Source organism: Nelumbo lutea, chromosome 5 (assembly GCF_056320005.1).
Source record: "Nelumbo lutea isolate HS-2025 chromosome 5, American lotus-T2T, whole genome shotgun sequence".
NCBI classification, from domain to species: domain Eukaryota; kingdom Viridiplantae; phylum Streptophyta; class Magnoliopsida; order Proteales; family Nelumbonaceae; genus Nelumbo; species Nelumbo lutea.
Genome location: NC_142688.1, coordinates 65,682,394 through 65,702,151, shown reverse-complemented (window position 1 = coordinate 65,702,151; position 19,758 = coordinate 65,682,394). Strand labels below are relative to the sequence as shown.

Sequence of the window (19,758 nt, the reverse complement as noted above, 5' to 3'; positions counted from 1 at the left end):
CTTTTGAATTCGAGTTGGGCTGCTTCAAGGTACTTCTGCGAGTTGGGCTTAAGTTGTGAAATGGGCCTGGCTGCGAACTTGCTCCGACTTTGGGCTCCTTTTCTTACTCGATACGCGCCGAATCTGTCAAAACCCAAAACATAAAAGTTGTGGGCCTTCCTTTCATATTTCTAATGCTTCTTGAATTGTCCAATTTGGTGTCCTGAATTGAGAGTTAGGCCCAGATTACTGACTGTCGCCGAAACTGTGCAAAATCATCCGATTTGCCCTGTTTTCTTCCAATTGCCTTCTTTATTGCCCTGAATCGAAATACAAGAGTAATGAGTCCATTTAAGTGCTAAATAAATGTAAAAGAGTGAATATTAGGAGATAAAATTAGGGTTCATTTTGGTCTCATCAAATCCCCCCACACTTAAACTTTGCCCGTCCTCGGGCAAGGCAAAAACTCAAGTAACACAAGAGAGACTAAGTATTGATTTTCAATCTTTCTTTTTCTCTCTGCATGAAGCCTGGTTCATTTCATACTTTAGTTCAGACTTGGTAACCTTTCCCTTTTCATCTCTCTCTCCCCTTTTTCTTGTCCAAGAGTGATCGCAAATCACCATTCCTCATGGTCCCAAGTTAAATCGATAGTCAAGGAGACAAGCCTTCCAGGGCTGAAACTGCTTGGACTGCACGGGTGCTCATTGCTTTTAACAAACCAATTCAGCCAGATGCAATTACTTTCTTTTGAATCAAAACAAGGTGTGCTTATTGCCATAAGCTTGCTATGTATCACATCTTCACCACTTAGTGTGAATTCCTAGGATCTGAAGGTGAGAATGGGGTTGGGGTTCTAGGGTGAGTGCATTTTATGCTCCATCTCACCCATGCCCTTTTTTTTTTTTTTTTTTTCAAGACGTGAGTGCATTTTATGCTCCATCTCACACTTGCTTTCATTTCTAGATGTGAGTGCATTTTATGCTCCATCTCACACTTGTTTTTGTTTCTAGATGTGAGTGCATTTTATGCTCCATCTCACATTAGTTACTATTTTATTTTCAAACTCCTCTTTTTTTTTCACAAGAATCACAGGGTTTCACCGCCTGATCCATGAATTCATTGATCGTGGTCTCTATATGCCTAACACAGCAAGTTCTAGAACAATCAACCCATGTTTGACAGATAATTATGTGAAAATCAATCAAACCCTTATGCATCTTGCCTATTGATCGATTAAAATCATGAGGTACCATATGCAGCCAAGAAAGATTCAGTTAGTCATGCTTGCATCCTATCTTATCTATTCAGCCTAAGCACATGATTTCTGATAAGTTGAAATCATTCAAGGATAAGTTTCTAGGGAGCAGAAATTTAAAGAAGATAAGATATCACAAATTTCCATCAGATTTCCGTAATCCCCCCACACTTAAGTTATACATTGTCCCTAATGTATGTGATTATGCATAAAGTAGAAGGATTTGGGGGTACTTCCATGTTTGTCTTGTTGGGTTCCTGCTAAACACAAAAATCAAAAACAACACGAAACAACAAAATTAACTAAACACAATGGGTTGCCTCCCACAAGCGCAATTGTTTAACGTCGTTATGCTCGACGTCCTCCTTTGCTACTTTAGCTCTCGTGGTTTCAGCTTTCGGTGTGCTCCCCTTCCATCCATCATGGGCGGGTTCAAATCTGGAATAGGGGCCTTCGTATCCAATTGTGCACTCGATTCTAGCTCCTCATTCATATCTTTTTCAAAAAATTCCTGCACAGTTGGATCAATAGTATCAACTGAATGGTCTTCATTTGGGTACTCATAGCTTCAAAAATATTAAATTTAATAGTCTCTCCGTCACATTCGACGAAGAGGGTACCCTCATCCACATCTATTTTGGTCTTGGCCGTTTTCATAAATGGCCTGCCTAATAGAAGTGGGGCTGAACTTTCGATCGTGTCCTCCTCCATATTCAGAATGTAAAAATCAGTTGGGAAAATTAAATCGTTAACCTGCACCATTACATTCTCAACAATCCCTTCTGGGAAGGCGTTAGAACGATCAGCTAATTGGATAACAGCTTTAGTTTACCTTAAAGGACCTAATCTCAAAGCATAGTAAATCGAGTATGGCATGACGTTGATAGATGTACCTAAGTCAAGCATGGCATACTCGATTTGCTTATTGCCAATCACACAAGGTAGGGTGAACATACCTGGATCAGCATGTTTTTCTGGTAAGGTCCTCTTGATCATGGCTGAAACGTTCTCTCTAACTCTTGAGTCTTGCACCTTGTCTTCTTCTTGTCTTTTATCCACCTTCCTTGGTGAGGTAGGTCTATCTGCAGTTCCTTCCCACTTCTTAGCACCACTGCACTTACACTCTCCTTGGGGTTGACTACCATTTGTGATGGTAGTTTCCTGGAGCTCTGCACCTCCAACTTGCTAACGGCAGTGGCAAGTTGACTGATTTGGTTCCCCAAATTCTGAATGATGGTTCTTGTTTCCTATTGAAATTGCTGAGTATTAGTAGCTAGAGCCTTAACTATATCTTCTAATGACATACCTGAATTCGAGGGTTGGCTTTGCGCTGTGATGGATGTTGAAAACTGGGGCTGTCGACTGAAAAATGGGGCTGGTATTGCTGCTGTCCTCCTTGGTTCCCATAGCTTAGGTTTGGGTGATCTCTCCACCCCTGATTGTAATAATTGGAGTAGGGATCATACTTTCGTTGGGGCTGGCCCGGGAATCTTCCTACTGCATTGACTTGCTGCATCGAACCATCTTGCAATGATGGACACATGTCCATAGGATGGCCAGGAATCGAACAGATACCACACACCCTGGCAGTTTGTACTTGTCCTGCAGCGAGTTGTCTTACCAAAGCAGTTAGGTCAGAAATCTGATTTTCTAAATTTACATTGCTTACCTCATTAACCCTTCTAATGGTACCGTCTATCCTTGCACCAAAATGCTGTGAATTTTCAGCCATGTTGGAGATTAACTCCCTGGCCACTTCGGGTGTCTTGTTCACTAAGGCTCCTCCACTGGCTGCATCGACCATACTTCTATCCATGGGCTGCAGCCCTTCATAGAAGTATTGGATTAACAGTTGTTCAGGTATTTGGTGATGTGGACAGCTAACAACAAGTTGTTTAAATCTTTCCCAATATTCGTATAGTGTCTCACCACCAAATTGCCGAACTCCACATATTTCTTTTCTTATATTTGCAGCCCGGGATGCAGGAAAATATTTGTCCAAGAATATCCTATTCATCTCATCCCATGTGCATATTGAACCGGGAGGAAGAATATACAACCAATCCTTTGCTTTATCTCTTAAAGTAAATGGAAAGGCTATGAGTTTTACCTGGTCCTCGGTCATACCATGGGGTTTCATGCTTGAACAGACGACATGAAATTCCTTTAGATGTTTGTGAGGGTCCTCACCTGGGAAACCATGAAACAGAGGTAATAATTGAATCAAACCAGATTTGAGTTCAAAGGCTACCTCAAGAGTGGGGTACGTGATGCATAAAGGTTGTTGGTTCATAATTGGTGCAGCCAACTCCCTTAATGTCCTCTCTCTGTCAGCCATTCTTTCTATTTCTTCGAAGATGGGAAGATCACAATCTGAATTCACCTTCTTTGGTGAACGATCCTTCCTTTGCTTCGCCTCCTTTCTTAAACGACGGGTGGTCCTCTCAATTTTGGGATTGTACTCGAGTTCACCTCGTTGAGAAGCACGATTCATAAAACAAAAGAGGTTAACAAGAGGAAGGTAATAGCTAAGAAATTAAAGTTGCTCCCCGGCAACGGCGCCAAAATTTTGACGAGTTTGTCGAAGCCCTCAAAATTATTACTAGTCCCACAATAAAATATTTGCAGTAAAAGTAGTTCTAGGTCGAATCCCACAGGGAGCAAATCAGTAATTTCTTAGCCGAATGGATAAAGTAATTGTGTGGGAAAATTAAATAACTAAAATTAAAAGAATAACAAACTAAGCAAATAAGAGAAAATCAGTCTTACCGAATTCTGGTTCAAGGGTTCGGGTTGAATCGATTGGCCATCGATCCTAGGTACAATTCAGCATTCTTGCAATTCAAGCATTTAACCTTAGATTTATTAGGATATCCATAATAAACCTTGTGTTTTCCTAATTCAGTTGACCAAACCCAGCATTCGATCAACACTTATCACCACTCAACTGGGTACGATAGCATTCCATGTTAAACAATGATAGCATTAAGATTTGTGAAAACAGTTAAACCAAAATAACAATAATTGAGATAGCTGCAATTACTGAATTTTGTTCCATCGATTCTTTTAGGTTGAACCATGTTAAAACATTGGTCAAAGGCTGTCACGAACAATTGACCCAAAAAGATAACAACCTAATTGCTACTTGTACCATTATTCGTGACGATTACGGATCACCAAAATCATGGATAGCAGTAGGAAAATCAACATTAATTCAGTTTGTCAGACTAATTAACATTAACATCCAATAAAAATGTGCACAAGAACCAATGAATACTTGAATTAAAAAGAAAGAAAATAAAGTAACTACAGAACTTCACAATGACCCAATCGAACCTCCCCACTTGAACCAGAAAAAGAAGCTTAGCTACTCATGATCTGCGCAATCTCCATGCTCTTCTTCTCCATAGCCGAACTGCCTTCTTGCTTCTTGGTCTTCTTGATGATCTCTTGGATCTTGGAATGAGTGATTGCTACAGCTGGTTCGCCCCTCTCTTTATATAGCCAAAGGAGAGGGCTATTTTCCAAATCCTTCTAGGAGATCATCTTATCCTTAGGGAGTTTTGATCTTATCTTGAACTAATCATATCCTATCTCTTATCTAATGCTCTAATATCAATCTTCTTATCTCTCTAGGATTACATTCAAGACTTTAGATCTGATAAAACTCTCTCCTTGGAGATTACATTCGAAATTCGGACTCTTAACTTTTGAATTCGAGTTGGGCTGCTTCAAGGTACTTCTGCGAGTTGGGCTTAAGTTGTGAAATGGGCCTGGCTGCGAACTTGCTCCGACTTTGGGCTCGTTTTCATACTCGATGCGGGCCGAATTTGTCAAAACCCAAAACATAAAAGTTGTGGGCCTTCCTTTCATCTTTCTAATGCTTCTTTAATTGTCCAATTCGGTGTCCTGAATTGAGAGTTAGGCCCAGATTACTGACTGTCGCCGAAACTGTGCAAAATCATCCGATTTGCCCTGTTTTCTTCCAATTGCCTTCTTTATTGCCCTGAATCGAAATACAAGAGTAATGAGTCCATTTAAGTGCTAAATAAATGAAAAAGAGTGAATATTAGGAGATAAAATTAGGGTTCATTTTGGTCTCATCAAGGAACATGTTTTGATGTGCGATGAGAATGTTTTTAAGTGCAATGAAAATGTTCTTAGGTGTGATGAAAAGATTTTAGGTGCGATGAGCAAATTTTTTGGAGTGTTGAACCAATTCTGAGGTGCAATGAGCTAGTTTGCAGTGCGATGAACATTTTTTAAGTTGTGATGAACATGTTCTGAAGAGCATTAAAAAAGATTTCAGGTGTGACGAATATGTTTTGAGATGCGATGAGAAAGTTTTTTAAGTGTGACGAATATGTTTTGAGGTGAATTGAGAAAATTTTCAGGTGTGATGAACATATTGTGAGGTGTAAAGAGAAAGTTTTTACGTGCGATGAACACGTTCTGAGGTGCGATGAGAAAGTTTTTTGGTGCGATGAAGATGTTTCAAGGTGCAATGAGTAAGTTTTTAGATGCGATGTAAATAATATGAGGAGCGATTTACTAGTTTACAGGTGTGATGAACATGTTTTGTAATGCGATGAGAAAGTTATTGGGTGTGATTGAGATTTCCTGAGGTGAGATGGGAAAGCTTTTAGGTGCGATGAACATGTTCTAAGGTGTGGAGAACATGCTCTGAGATGCGATGGTAAAGCTTAGGTGTGATGAACATGTTCTGAGGTGCGATGAGAAAGATTTTAGGTGTGATGAACATATTTTGAGGTGCGATGAGCATGGTTTTAGGCGTGATGAACATGTTCTAAGGTATGATGAAGGTATGAGGAGCAATGAGCATGTTTTCGGGTGTCATGAAAATGTTTTTAGCTGTGAGGAACATGTTCTGAGGTGCGATGAGAAAGTTTTTAGGTGCAATGAAAATGTTCTTAGGTGCGATGAGAAAATTTTTAGGAGCGATGAACATGTTCTGAGGTGCAATGAGCAAGTTTTGAAGTGCGATGAACATTTTTTAAGCTGTGATGAACATTTCCTGAACAGCATTAAGAAAGATTTCAGGGGTGATGAATATGTTTTGAGATGCGATGAGCAAGTTTTTAAGTGTGATGAATATGTTTTGAGGTCTATTGAGAATGTTTTCAGGTGTGATGAACATATTGTAAGGTGTAAAGAGAAAGTTTTTAGGTGCAGTGAACACGTTCTGATGTGCGATGAGCAAGTTTTTTGGTGCGATGAACATATTTTGAGGTGCAATGAGCACGCTTTTAGATGTGATGAAGAGAATATGAGGTGCGATTTACAAATTTACAGATGCGATGAGAAAGTTTTTAGGTGCGATGAAAAGTTTTCGAGTGCGATGAGAAAATTTTTAGGAGCGATGAACATGTTTTGAGGTGTGATGAAGAATTTATGAGGTGCGATGAACAAGCTTTCAGGAGCGATGAACAAGTTTTCATGTGCGATTAACATGTTCTGAAGTGCGATAAGAAATGTTTTCAGGTGTAAGGACATTTTCTGTGGTGCGATAAAAGTTTTTATTTGCAATGATATGTTTTTAAGTGCGATGAACAAATTTTTAGAAGCAATGATTATGTTCAGAAGTGTGATGAACATTTTCTAATCAATGATATACATGTTTTGAGGAGTAGTGTGAAAGATTTTAGTTATGACGAATATGTTTTGAAGTGCGATGAGCATGTTTTTAGGTTCGATGAAATGTTCTGAGGTGCAATGAGAAAGTTTTTAGGTGTGATGAACATGTTCCAATGTGCGAAGAGAAAGTTTTTTTGATGCGATGAACATGTTCTAAGGTGCAATGAGCATGTTTTTAGATGCGATGAAAAGAATATGAGGTGCGATTTACAAGTTTACAGGTGTGATGAACATGTTTTTTGGTGCGATGAGAAAGTTATTAGGTGTGATTGAGATTTCTTGAGGTGCGATGGGAAAATTTTTAAGTGCGATGAACATGTTCTAAGATGTGATGAACATGCTCTGAGATGCGATGGAAAAGCTTTGGTGTGATGAACATGTTTTGAGGTGCGATGAGAAAGATTTTAGGTGTGATGAACATATTTTGAGGTGCGATGAGCAAGGTTTTAGGTGTGATGAGCATGTTCTAAGGTATGATGAAGTTATGAGGTGCAATGAGCTTGTTTTCGGGTGTGATGAAAATGTTTTTAGCTGTGAGGAACATGTTCTGAGGTGCGATGAGAAAGTTTTTAGGTGCAATGAAAATGTTCCTAGGTGCAATGAAAAGATTTTAGGTGTGATGAGCAAATTTTAAGGAGCAGTGAACATGTTCTGAGGAGCAATAAACAAGTTTTGAAGTGCGATGAACATTTTTTTAGCTGTGATTAACATGTTCTGAAGAGCATTAAGAAGATTTCAGGTGTGACGAATATGTTTCGAGATGCGATGAGCAAGTTTTTAAGTGTGATGAATATGTGTTGAGGTGAATTGAAAAAGTTTTCAAGTGTGATGAACATATTGTGAGGTGTAAAGAGAAAGATTTTAGGTGCGATGAACGTTCTAAGGTGCGATGAGCAAGTTTTTTGGTGCGATGAACATGTTTTGAGGTGCAATGAGCAAGTTTTCAGATGCGACGAAGAGAATATGAGGTGCAATTTACAAGTTCACAGGTGTGATGAACATGTTTTGTGGTGCGATGAGAATGTTATTGGGTGTGATTGAGATTTCCTGAGGTGCGATGGAAAAGTTTTTAGGTGCGATGAAAAGTTTTCAAGTGCGATGAGCAAATTTTTAGGAGCGGTGAACATGTTTTGAGGTGTGATGAAGAATTTATTAGGTGCGATGAACAAGTTTTCAGGTGCGATGAACAAGTTTTCATGTGCGATTAACATGTTCAGAAGTGCAATAAGAAATGTTTTCAGGTGTAAGGACATTTTCTTAGGTGCGATAAAAGTTTTTATTTGCAATGATAAGTTTTTAAGTGCGATGAACAAATTTTTTGAAGCAATGAACATGTTCAGAGGTGTGATGAACATTTTCTAATCAACGATAAGCATGTTTTGAGGAGTAGTGTGAAAGATTTTAGTTACGACGAATATGTTTTGATGTGCGATGAGCAAGTTTTTAGGTTCGATGAAATATTTTGAGGTGTAATGAGAAAGTTTTTAGGTGTGATGAACATGTTCTAAGGTGCGAAGAGAAAGTTTTTTTGGTGCGATGAACATGTTCTGGGGTGCGATGAGCAAGGTTTTTGGTGCGATGAACATGTTCCAAGGTGCAATGAGCAAGTTTTTTATTCGATGAAGTAAATATGAGGTGCGATAAACACATTTACAGGTGTGATGAACATGTTCTGTGGTGCAATGAATATGTTTCTAGGTGCGATTTACATATACTCAGGTGCGATGAAAAGTTTTCAAGTGTGATGAGCAAATTCTTAGGAGCGATGAATATATTCTGAGGTGCGATGAACTTTTTCTAAGCTGTGATGAACAAGATTTTAGGTATGATGAACATGTTCTAAGTTGCGATGAGAAAGTTTGCATGTGCGGTGAACATGTTTTATGGTGCGATGGACATGTTCAGAGGAGTGAAGAGGAAGTTTTGAGGTGCAATGAACATGTTATAAGGTGTGATGAGCAAGCATTTAGGAGCAATGAACATGTTTTGAGGTGCAATGAGCAAGTTTTCGAGTGTGGTGAACATGTTCTGAGGTGCGATTAGCAATTTTAATATACTGTGGAAATTTTCTAAAGTGCAATGAGCAGGTGTTTAGGTGCGATGAACATGTTGTAAGGTGTGATTAGCGAGTTTTCAAATGGAGATCGAGGTGCTGGCCAAATGGCTCAAGCTAATATTCTCAAATATTCTCAAGATCCTTTGCAAGGAATCAGTGGGCCAATGACTAGGGCAAGAACAAGAAGGATGAAAGAGGCTTTACAAGGCTTAATCATGGAAGTGCATGACAAAGAGATTGTTCTAGAAGATTATAAGACTGTTCTAAAAGTTCCCAAAGCTTCACCAAGGATAATCACCTATCTTTATGTGCAAGACGATGTGCAAGGCTTAGAACTTATCTTGATGGGCTTGGCGCATGGACATGATAAGAAAAGGCCCAACCTGCATGCTAAGATGTGTTGATGGGCTTGTTTTGTCTTGTTGGGCTTGGGCTTGTTTTTATCTTGTTCTGTTTACTTTGACTTTTCTATGCTTAGTTGTCATTAGTTGTAGTCTTTTAGAAGGATTCCTATATCAAAGCAGATTTGTTTTCCTAGATTAAAGGGATCCTCATCAGTTAGGTGTTTCCTGATAAGATAATCATTAGTTAGGAGTTTCCTTATAAGATTAAGAGCTTCCTTATAAGATAATGATGTTTACATGCCTATATAAAGGCCACAACTATGTAAAACGATATCATCAATAATACAGTGGTATTTTCAGCAAATTTAGCTTTGCCTTCTCGTGTTCTTGATAGACTACAATATCTTGACTTATCAAGAGAGTGATCAACCTTTGTGGCATCTTCAAGATTGGATTCTTTAAGGACTTAGTTTCCTTAAGGTTCTAATATGATCAACTACAACTTGTTTTCTAGTTTATGGGTGCGCATAACAACTTAACTCAAGAGTTCCTAGAGCAGGTCATCTAGTGGGTCCTTATCATTTGATTCAAGACCGGTGCCAAGACATGGGAATCCAATAGAACTTTACTACAGTCGTGCACCCTCAAGCAAAAGGTCAGGCAGAAGTCACGAACAGAGCCATCCTCCATGGATTAAAGGCACGGTTGGACCGAGCTAAAGGATTGTGGGCAGTTGAACTACCCAGTGTTCTATGGGCATACCGGACCACAGAGAAGACCGCCATGGGAGAAACACCCTTCAATCTCACCTACGGCACCAAAGCAGTAATCCCTGCAGAGATCAAAGTACCTACGCTGCGGCTAGAAGCATACAGTGATCAAACGAACGAAGATGAGCTACGTACCAACCTCGATCTACTCGATGAAGTAAGGGACCTCGCGTACATCAAGACCGCAGCCTACTAGCAGAGAGTAGCTCGGTACTATAATGACAGGGTCAAGAGGCGGAACCTCCGCATTGGTGACCTGGTCCTTCATAAAGTTATGGTACCTGAGCCCGGCGCTGGCAAGCTTGGGTCCAACTGGGAAGGCCCCTACTGAGTGAAGCGAGTGCTCAGGGATAGAACGTACAAGACCGAGACCCTCGAAGGGAAACAAGTACCTCGGGCATGGAATATTGTCAACCTAAGACAATACTATCTATAACAACCGAGTAGGCCACGAGCCACTTCCAAAGCCCAAGGGAAAAAATGCTGATCTAACACGATCTCGACGCAATAAGACCCGATCGCCTTTCAGGCATGGGCAAACCTCAAAAATAGACTATAAGTCACCCCCAAAGCCTAAGGGCAAAGAATGTCGAGCTAACACGATCTCATCCCCATGATAGCTTGTCAAGGTGAGGAGTGTAAGTAGCTCAGGCTTAAACCCCACCAAATGTATCTTGTCCTAGTACAATGATCAAAGTAAAGAATAACCGACGGACAAATAGTTCGGGTACATGTGGCGATCGACTTATCGTGCACCATGGAGATGCCTTATTTCCGGTAAATAGCTCTAGTAGCTTAGGCATCGAGAATCGTCTTATCAAAGATACAAAGAGCCCATCATACTTGGAAGAAGAAGGAAAAAACATTCATCATCACTTCAAAAGAAAAGGAAAGTAATAGTGCAATAACCGAGCTAAATAGCTTGAGAAAGTCTAACTACCACAAGGCAGAACCGCCCAACCAAAGACTTGTTAAAGACTAGGTTTACGGCACTCGGAAGCCACCAGAAGTCCAAAAGAAACGCCGCCTCAAGGATCCACCTCCTCATCCTCTGGGGAGTCAGGCTCCTCTTCCTTTGCTTGGTTCACCACCTCAGGAGATAGACCCTTCATAGTAATGGCGTCGAGGTTGAGTCCGGAGAACTTCTTCCGAACCAGCCACCAGCAAAGCTTAAACCCAGAGCAGTACAAACCTGAACCATACTCCGTCTGGAGGTCCTGGACTTCTTGGGAGTCTTTAAAATCCTAGACCACTTTCTCTCGCTCAGCCTGCACCATCTGATCAAAGTTTCAAGTCCGATTTGAAGAGTGGACTCCAAGTCCTGCACCTGCTGCCTGAGGAGCTCCCTCTCCGCCGCCATTCTCGATGATTCCTCCCTGTAACGCGTGCTCTCTTCAGAGAGCCGGGCGATTTGAGCCTCCTAGTCGTGGATGAGCAACTCTTGAGACTCGCTCCCCTTGCAGGTGTGATGGAACTCGCCTCAGATCCGGTCGAGCTCGCCCCTGGAGCTTCATGTTAGCAGCCCACTGGTCGAGGGTGTTGACGTGATGGATGTGCGTGTGGAGAGCCATGGCATGGATCACGGAATTCACATGCCGACTGAAGAGAAGATCAGAGGACAACGGAGGAAAAGAAAAAAAAAATAGAGGAAAAGGAAAAAGGGTCACTTACCACCATGCAATGGCCAGAGGCGAACGCGGAGAGGTCCTCAGGCTCCATATTCCCCCACTGAGCGACCTCGTCATTAGTAATCGCCTTCCAGCTCCTTTGGCAAGCCACAAGATAATCATTTACCCCTTCCCATTTTCCCACTGGGAACCAAAGGTAAGGACGTGGTTGAAGGGGATTACAGGGAGCCTCCCCCGGCTGAAGGAGCTCGTTCCCCCCAAGGTTAATCCCACTAGTCCCCTCAGGTGGGGGCATCGGAGTCTCGGGTGGAGGAGAGGGTAGAACCGGCTCGGCAGACCCAAACTCAGTACTTCCCGAAGGGGGGGTCTGGTTGGGGCGCGTCCTCTTTGCATGGCGCCTCTGGCTGCTCGAGAGAAGGCGGCGTGAATCGGCACTAGACATGATGGCTGCCAAAAGACCACAAGATATTAGTCTGGCAAGAAACAAAATACATGTGTGCACAATATTGTCACAAGGCACTACGCGACCAAAAAAGGAAACCTACCCGGGCTCAAGCTTGCCTACACGAGCTTCTCCTCGGCCAAGTAGTCCAAGCAAAGGAAGCCTACTGATGCCTAGGACAGCATCGTTTTCCAAATTTCAGGGTCCAGCTTGGCCCCGGGGTCCTAGATGGTGCCCCTCCAAGCAGTGGGGAAGGGCCACCCCTCGAGGTTATGGACCACAAAGTAATCCCACTTCTAGGAGAGAATCTTATTCGGCATCTTGTACAAGAGCTTATAGCCGCGATGGGGAGAGAGGTAATAGAAGTGTCTCTCCGGAGGAACCCCAGGAGCAGCGTTCTTTATACATAGGATAGAGGCAAAAATATCAAGGTCCAAAGGAAGGCAGTACTCGTAACACAGGGATATTGTCCCAACCATGTTTCGAATGGCGTTGGGTCAATGGTGATGTTAAAGTGATTTAACACCTCCACTATCAAGGGGTGCAGGGGAAGATGCAAGCTAGCCTCAACCTATTCCTGAAAGATTACTATGTTATTAGGACCATGCTCCCAAGGGAAGTTGCTAGTAGGGAGGCTGTAAACCAGGTCCCCAGGGAGGCGAAAGTAGTAGATCAGAGACATGAGTCTCTCCGCCATCATCAAGGAAGGGCCAAAGGTATCAGACTCCCTCCCCCTAGAAGTAGATGTTATGTCGCCAGAGGCCTCCTGAGCCTCTAGGATCTGTTCCTAGGCTCCTCCCAAGCTCGAGGGAGCATCATCATTCTGGCTATCGCCCCTATGATAGGTGTGGTATGGGTACCCAGACATGGCTGACAGAGATTGGGACTCACCAGAGGAGACAGAATGAAGCAAGGTGAGGAATTCGAGTAGACTAGGTGAAGTGTGCGACCTTAGAATCCAAAGACAGCAAAGATGGTATGGGAGAAAATGAGGCCCAAGGGGGCCCCCTATTTATAGCCTCCACCCTTTCAAACTGACGGCCCAGATCAAAGCAGATCCAATGGCCCACAGGCATCCTAACTGCACGTCTCCTGAAAACCGAAGGCGATTGGCGGCACGTCTTCCATAATTAAGGTAGTCGTAGTCGTACGATGTTCAGAGTTAAAAGCCACCTTAGCACGTTTTTGGAATCCAAAAAGTCAAGAAGGTCAGAAAATCTCTTGATTCCCGCTATTGCATTTAAGGAGGACAGTCAATCAAGTTTGAATTTCAGTCAAATCAGTCCATCGCACTTCATAAACTCCCCGCGCTAAGGTAGTACTCTTAGCTCGAGGAGTGGGGGGCAATTGATGAAGGATGATTTGACTCAACCTATGAAATAGTGACATCTAGACACTGACTTGGCATGAGCAATAGCCCAGCGTTAAAGCCCGGTGCGATTAAGTGACGGGCCCATGAAGCAGCCCGCTACAATACAGCTCACGAGGGGAGGAGTCTACTGAGAAGCGATCTCTGGGTTCCCTGGGCTATCTTTGAAGAGATACTCCAAGGCAACTGTAGCTCATAAGCTAAAGTTGTTAGCTTACCTGAGTTCCCTAGCAGACAAGTCATGACGAGGACCAATTCCACTAAGGATAATCCTAGAGTGCTCCAAGTTCGCCACAAAGTAGCTCGCAAACAAGCCGCATTAGCGCTCTTCAGGAAGCTTCCGATTGATAGACCGTACCGGTCAGACTGCACCATATCCTCTACTAATCGCACAGTCCCAGTCCTTTCAACAGTCTGCATCACGTGTCTCAGCAGGTAAAGGCGTGCCTGTCACTTTGGAAACGTGTCACTCACCCAGGCGAGGCGTACGCCACAACGGCCACCTGCGCAGCCTTGGTAGGTAACAGCTATGATAGAGGCCCAGTGGCGATTATGCCCAACCTAGTGTGAGTGTCCCTATAAAATCCCTCAGGGCAGAAGAGAACTGGCTTCTTGAATCTCTGACCTCTTGAATATAGTGGTAACACGCTATCTACACTCTTAGCCTTTCGCCTTTTCCTTGCTTCTACCGAGTACTGACTTAAGCATCTGAGTGTCCCCATTGGGCAACCTCCCAAAGGATTCTTCTTATTCTTCCCCATCTCAGGTGTCTTCTAGGAGCCACATAAGTGCCAGCTAGGAGTGACCGAATTGTGCTACATCAATTAGTACTAATCCTTATCAAATAAGGATTCTTGTGTCTAAATTAACTTTATTTCATGCTCCATATTATATTCAGGTCCAAGGCTGTTTTGTGTTTCTAGTGATTTCTTTTGCATATCTTTTGCTTCCTTTTGAAGTTTTCTTATTTTTTTGGCTCCTATAATTGATTTTTCCTTCCTTATTTCTACCGTTTGTCTCAACTGAGTTTTTAAAGTTTTGATTTTGAGATTTGCCACCATTTAACCAATTGCTCCTTGAGATTTGTTGATCTTGATTCTATTAAGAACATAAAGGGGGCTGGCTTAAGTGAAAAAAAAAGGCAAAGAGAGGTGAGGTACAAAATTTCTTTTATTTTTAGCGAGTTTTTGCAGGTTATAAACATGAGTATTGAAGGAGAACTACAAGAGATTGACATGAAATTATTCATAAGGGCTGTTAATGAATAATTTAGAAATTTGAATGCGAGGTTGGATGATTTGCAATCCCCATCTATTTCTAAGTCCACTAGAAGACGTGTGTTTGAGGAAGAAGAGGAAGATGATTCGGATTTGGAGGAATCAATTTCTAAACGAGGCAAGAAGATTATTTCCAAAAGAGATAGCAATTTAGACAACATAAAGATGAAGATTCTGTCCTTTCAAAGAAAAATTGATCCTGAACTATACTTGGAGTGGGAAAGAAAGGTTGAGCACGTATTTGATTGCCATGATTACTCCGAGGAGAAGAAAGTAAAACTAGCAGTCGTGCAGTTCATAGATTATGCAAGCATATGCGGGATCAATTGGTGATCAATAGGCATAGGAATGGAGAGAGGCCAATTCAGTCATGGGAAGAGATGAAATTGGTAATGCACAATAGATTTATGCCTGGCCATTACTATAGAAATTTGCATAGAAAGTTGCAGAGGCTGGTTCAAGGTTCCATGAGTGTAGAGGACTATTACAAAGAGATGGAGATAGCCATGATTAGAGCAAACATAGAGGAGGACCGAGAAGCAACAATGGCTAGATTTATTGGTGGCTTGAATACGGAGATTGCTGATGTGGTGGATTTACAACACTATGTGAAGATGGAGGAGTTGTTGCACAAAGCCACTAAAGTGGAGAAGCAAATCAAATCAAAAGGGTTCAGATCTGGTTCTTCATGGAAATCTAATTGGAATGACAACGAAGCTGCCTCAAAAACAAAAGAGGAAGCAAAGCAAAATGATTCAATTGTTGTTCATTAGGGTAAAACCAACACTAAAACTTCTTCTAAGTCGTGTGAAGTTAAGTGTTTTAGGTGCCAAGGATTCAGGCATATTGCTTCTCAATGCCCAAACAAAAGAGTTATGATTGTGTTGGAGAATGGAGAAATAGAAAGTGCTAGCTCAAGTGAGGATGAGATGCTACCATTGGAGGATTGTTCTGATGTTGAAGTTGCATAACCCGTTCATGGTGATTTGCTAGTTACAAGGAGAGCCCTAAGTATACAGCCTAAGGATGATGGTGATTGGAGCAATGTGAGCATATTTTTCATACAAGATGCCATGTGAAAGATAAGATAACTAATGCACCTTTATTGTGTTTGCCTAACTTTGATAAAGCTTTTGAGGTAGAATGTGATGCATCTAGAATTGGAATAGGGGTCATTTTGATGCAAGATTCCAAACCAATTACTTAGTTTAGTGAAAAACTAAGTGGGGCAGCCTTCAATTATCCTACTTATGACAAGGAATTTTATGCATTAGTGAGGACTCTTCAAACATGGCAGCATTACTTGTGGCCAAGGGAATTCATCATTCATTCTGATCATGAGAGCTTAAAGTTCTTGAAATCCCAAGGTAAGCTTAATAAAAGGCATGCTAAGTGGCTGGAGTTCATAGAAACATTTCCTTATGTGATCAGGTATAAACATGGAAAGGAAAATGTTGTTGCTGATACATTATCTAGGAGGTACGCATTACTTACTTCCTTACAAACTAAGTTACTTGGTTTTGAATTGCATAAGGACTTGTATGCTAATGATTTTGATTTTGGCCAAGTAGGGAAAGCATGTTATAAGTGTATGTTTAATGATTTCTATAGGCATGAAGGATTTCTATTTAAGAAAGATAAATTGTGTGTGCCTATTTGTTCTATTCATGATTTACTTGTTAGAGAAACTCATAGAGGCGGCTTGATGGGGCACTTTGGTGTACAAAAGACTTTAGATATATTGTATGAGCATTTTTATTGGCCTAATATGAAGCATGATGTACAATCTGTTTGTGATAAGTGCATTATGTGTAGGAAAGCAAAATCTAAAGTTAAGCTGCATGGCTTGTATACACCTTTACCAGTGACTAACTAACCCTGGATTGATGTTTCTATGGATTTTGTTTTAGGGTTACCAAGGTCTCAAAGTGGTAAGGACAGCATATTTGTTGTTGTTGATCGGTTTAGTAAAATAGCTCATTTCATTGTCTGTTCTAAAACAAATGATGCAACACATATTGCTGACTTGTTCTTTAAAGAATTTGTTCGTTTGCATGTTTGCCTAAGACAATTGTTAGTGATAGAGATGTTAAGTTCTTAAGTCATTTTTGGCACACTTTATGGAATAGATTAGGAACTAAACTCTTGGTTTCTACTGTTGCACATCCTCAAACGGATGGTCAAACTGAAGTAGTTAATAGGACACTCACTACGTTGTTGCGTGCTATCATTCAAAAGAACTTACGGCAATGGGAGAAGTGTTTGCCACATATTGAGTTTTCATATTACCGGTTTGTTCATTCTACTACTTTTTTTTCACCTTTTGAAGTTGTTTATGGCTTTAATCCTTTAACTCCTATGGATGTTTTACCTTTGCCTACTAATGAACATGCTAATCTTGATGGTAAGAAAAATGTAATTTTTGTGAAAGATTTACATGCCAAGGTTCGGGCTAACATTGAAAGGAAGAATGAGCAATATGCTAAGCAAGCTAATAAGGGGCGTTTGAAGGTTGTTTTTGAACATGGAGATTGGGTTTGTGTGCACATGCGTAAGGAGAGGTTTCATACGCAAAGGAAATCAAAATTGCAGTCTAGAAGAGATGGACCTTTTCAAGTCTTGGAAAGAATCAATAATAACGCCTACAAGCTAGATTTGCCAAGCAACTATGGTAATGTTAGTGTGACTTTTAATGTTGTTGATTTATCTTCATTTGATGTACGTGATTCGAGGATAAATCCTTTCGAGGAAGGAGGGAATAATGGGCATCGAGGTGTTGACCAAATGGCTCAAGCAAATATTCCCAAATATTCTCAAAATCCTTTGCAAGGAATCGGTGGGCCAATGACTAGGGCAACAACAAAGAGGATGAAAGAGGCTTTACAAGGCTTAATCATGGAAGTGCATGACAAATATGCTATTTTAGAAGATTCTAAGACTATTCTAGAAGTTCCCAAAGCTTCACCAAGGATAATCACCTATCTTTATGTGCAAGACGATGTGCAAAGCTTAGAACTTGAAGAACAAAGCTTGATGGGCTTGGTGCATAGACATGATAAGAAAAGGCCCAATCCGCATGCTAAGATGTATTGATGGGCTTGGGCTTGTTTTTATCTTGTTCTGTTTACTTTGACTTTTCTATGCTTAGTTGTCATTAGTTGTAGTCTTTTAGAAGGATTCCTATATCAAAGTAGATTTGTTTTCCTAAATTAAAGGGATCCTCATCAGTTAGGTGTTTCCTAATAAGATAATCATTAGTTAGGAGTTTCCTTATAAGATAATGATGTTTATATGCCAATATAAAGGCCACAACTCTGTAAAATGAGATCATCAATAATACAGTGGTATTTTCAGCAAGCTTAGCTTTTCCTTCTTGTGTTCTTAGTAGAATACAATATCTTGACTTATCAAGGGAGTGATCAACCTTTGTGGCATCTTCAAGATTAGATTCTGTAAGGACTTAGTTTCCTTAAGGTTATGATCAACTACAACTTGTTTTCTAGCTTCTGGGTGCACATAACGACTTGATTCAGAAGTTCCTAGAGTAGGTCGTCTAGTGGGTTCTTATCAATGATGAACATGTTTTAAGGTGCGATGAGTAAGTCTTTAGGAGCAATGAACATGTTCTGAGGTTCTTGAGTAAGTTCTCAAGTGTTAAGGACATGTTTTAAGGTGTGATGAACATGTGTTGAGGTGCGATGAAAAAGATTTTTGGTGTGATGATCATGTTCTAAAGTGCGATGAGAAAGATTTCAAGTGCGATGAACATGTTCTAAGGTGCGATAAGCAATGTCTTAGGTGCGATGAACATGTTCTGAGGTGCGATGAAGAAGTTATGAGGTGCGATGAATAATTTTTCAGGTGTGATAAACATGTTCTGAGGTGCAATGAGAAGGTTTTCAAGTGTGAGGAACACATTCTAAGGTACGATGAGAAAGTTTTTAGGTGTGATTAACATGTTCTTAGTTGCGATGAAAAGTTTTTAGGTGCAATGAGCAAATTTTTAGGAGTGATGAGCATGTTTTCAGGTGCGATGAAGATGTTCTAAACAGCAATGAACATGTTCTAAGGAGAACTGAGAAAGATTTCAGGTGTAACAAATAAGTTTTGAGGTGCGATGAGCAAGTTTTTATGTGCGATGATCATGTTTTGAGGTGTGAAGAGAAAGTTTTCAGGTGTGATGAACATGTTGAGAGGTGCAAGGAGAGTTTTTAGGTGCAACGAACATGTTCTGAAGTGCGATGAGCAAGTTCAAGGACAAAATGGCAGTTCATAGAAGCACATTAACAAGTTTGAGGACATCCTCAGCTCCTTCGCTCTCGATGGGGACCTCAAAGTGTGAGAGTTCTCGAAGTCAGTGACAGGCTTGGTGTATATGTGGTTAGTAACCCTCACCCTTGGCAGCATCTATTCGTGGGACAAACTGGCCATGAAATTCCTATCCAAATTGTTCACTTTAGAAAGGAATTGACCATGGCCGATCTATGGAACATAGAGCAAGGGCCAGGAGAGGACCTATTGGCATGTGTCATGTGGTTCCAAAAAGTCACACACTTTATTTTTTATTAGCACGCCACGGAAAGAAGTTTTGTCAAGCAGTGTGTCCAGGGCATGCTCCCCACTTACAGAATCAACACAAAAAATGTTCAAGTAGAGACCTTTAACCAACTTTGGAGATTTGTAGAAAGGACAGTGCAAACTGTCAATGACACGTCTCCCTACAACAGAAATGAGGCATACATGATGGATAAGAGGCCCAGAAGCAATGGAGGAGCCAGACAGGGGTCGTATCAATGAGACAAAACTCAAGGGAAAACTAGTGGAAGATTGGGTCAGCCTTCCACCACCACCACTCAGGAGTAGACCCAAAGAAAGATAAGCACAAAGGAAGGTGGTGCAATTACCATCAGACACCTCACCACGATCTGATGGACTATTTCACTTTAAGAAGAATATTTGTACAAAAAGTAAAGCTAGACC

General features: G+C 41.1%; 1 pseudogene; it reads left to right on the top strand.

Moving 5' to 3' along the window:
* Nucleotides 1–5,930: 5,930 nt before the first annotated feature.
* LOC148852745 (uncharacterized) lies at nucleotides 5,931–17,871 on the top strand (annotated as a pseudogene).
* Nucleotides 17,872–19,758: the final 1,887 nt, after the last annotated feature.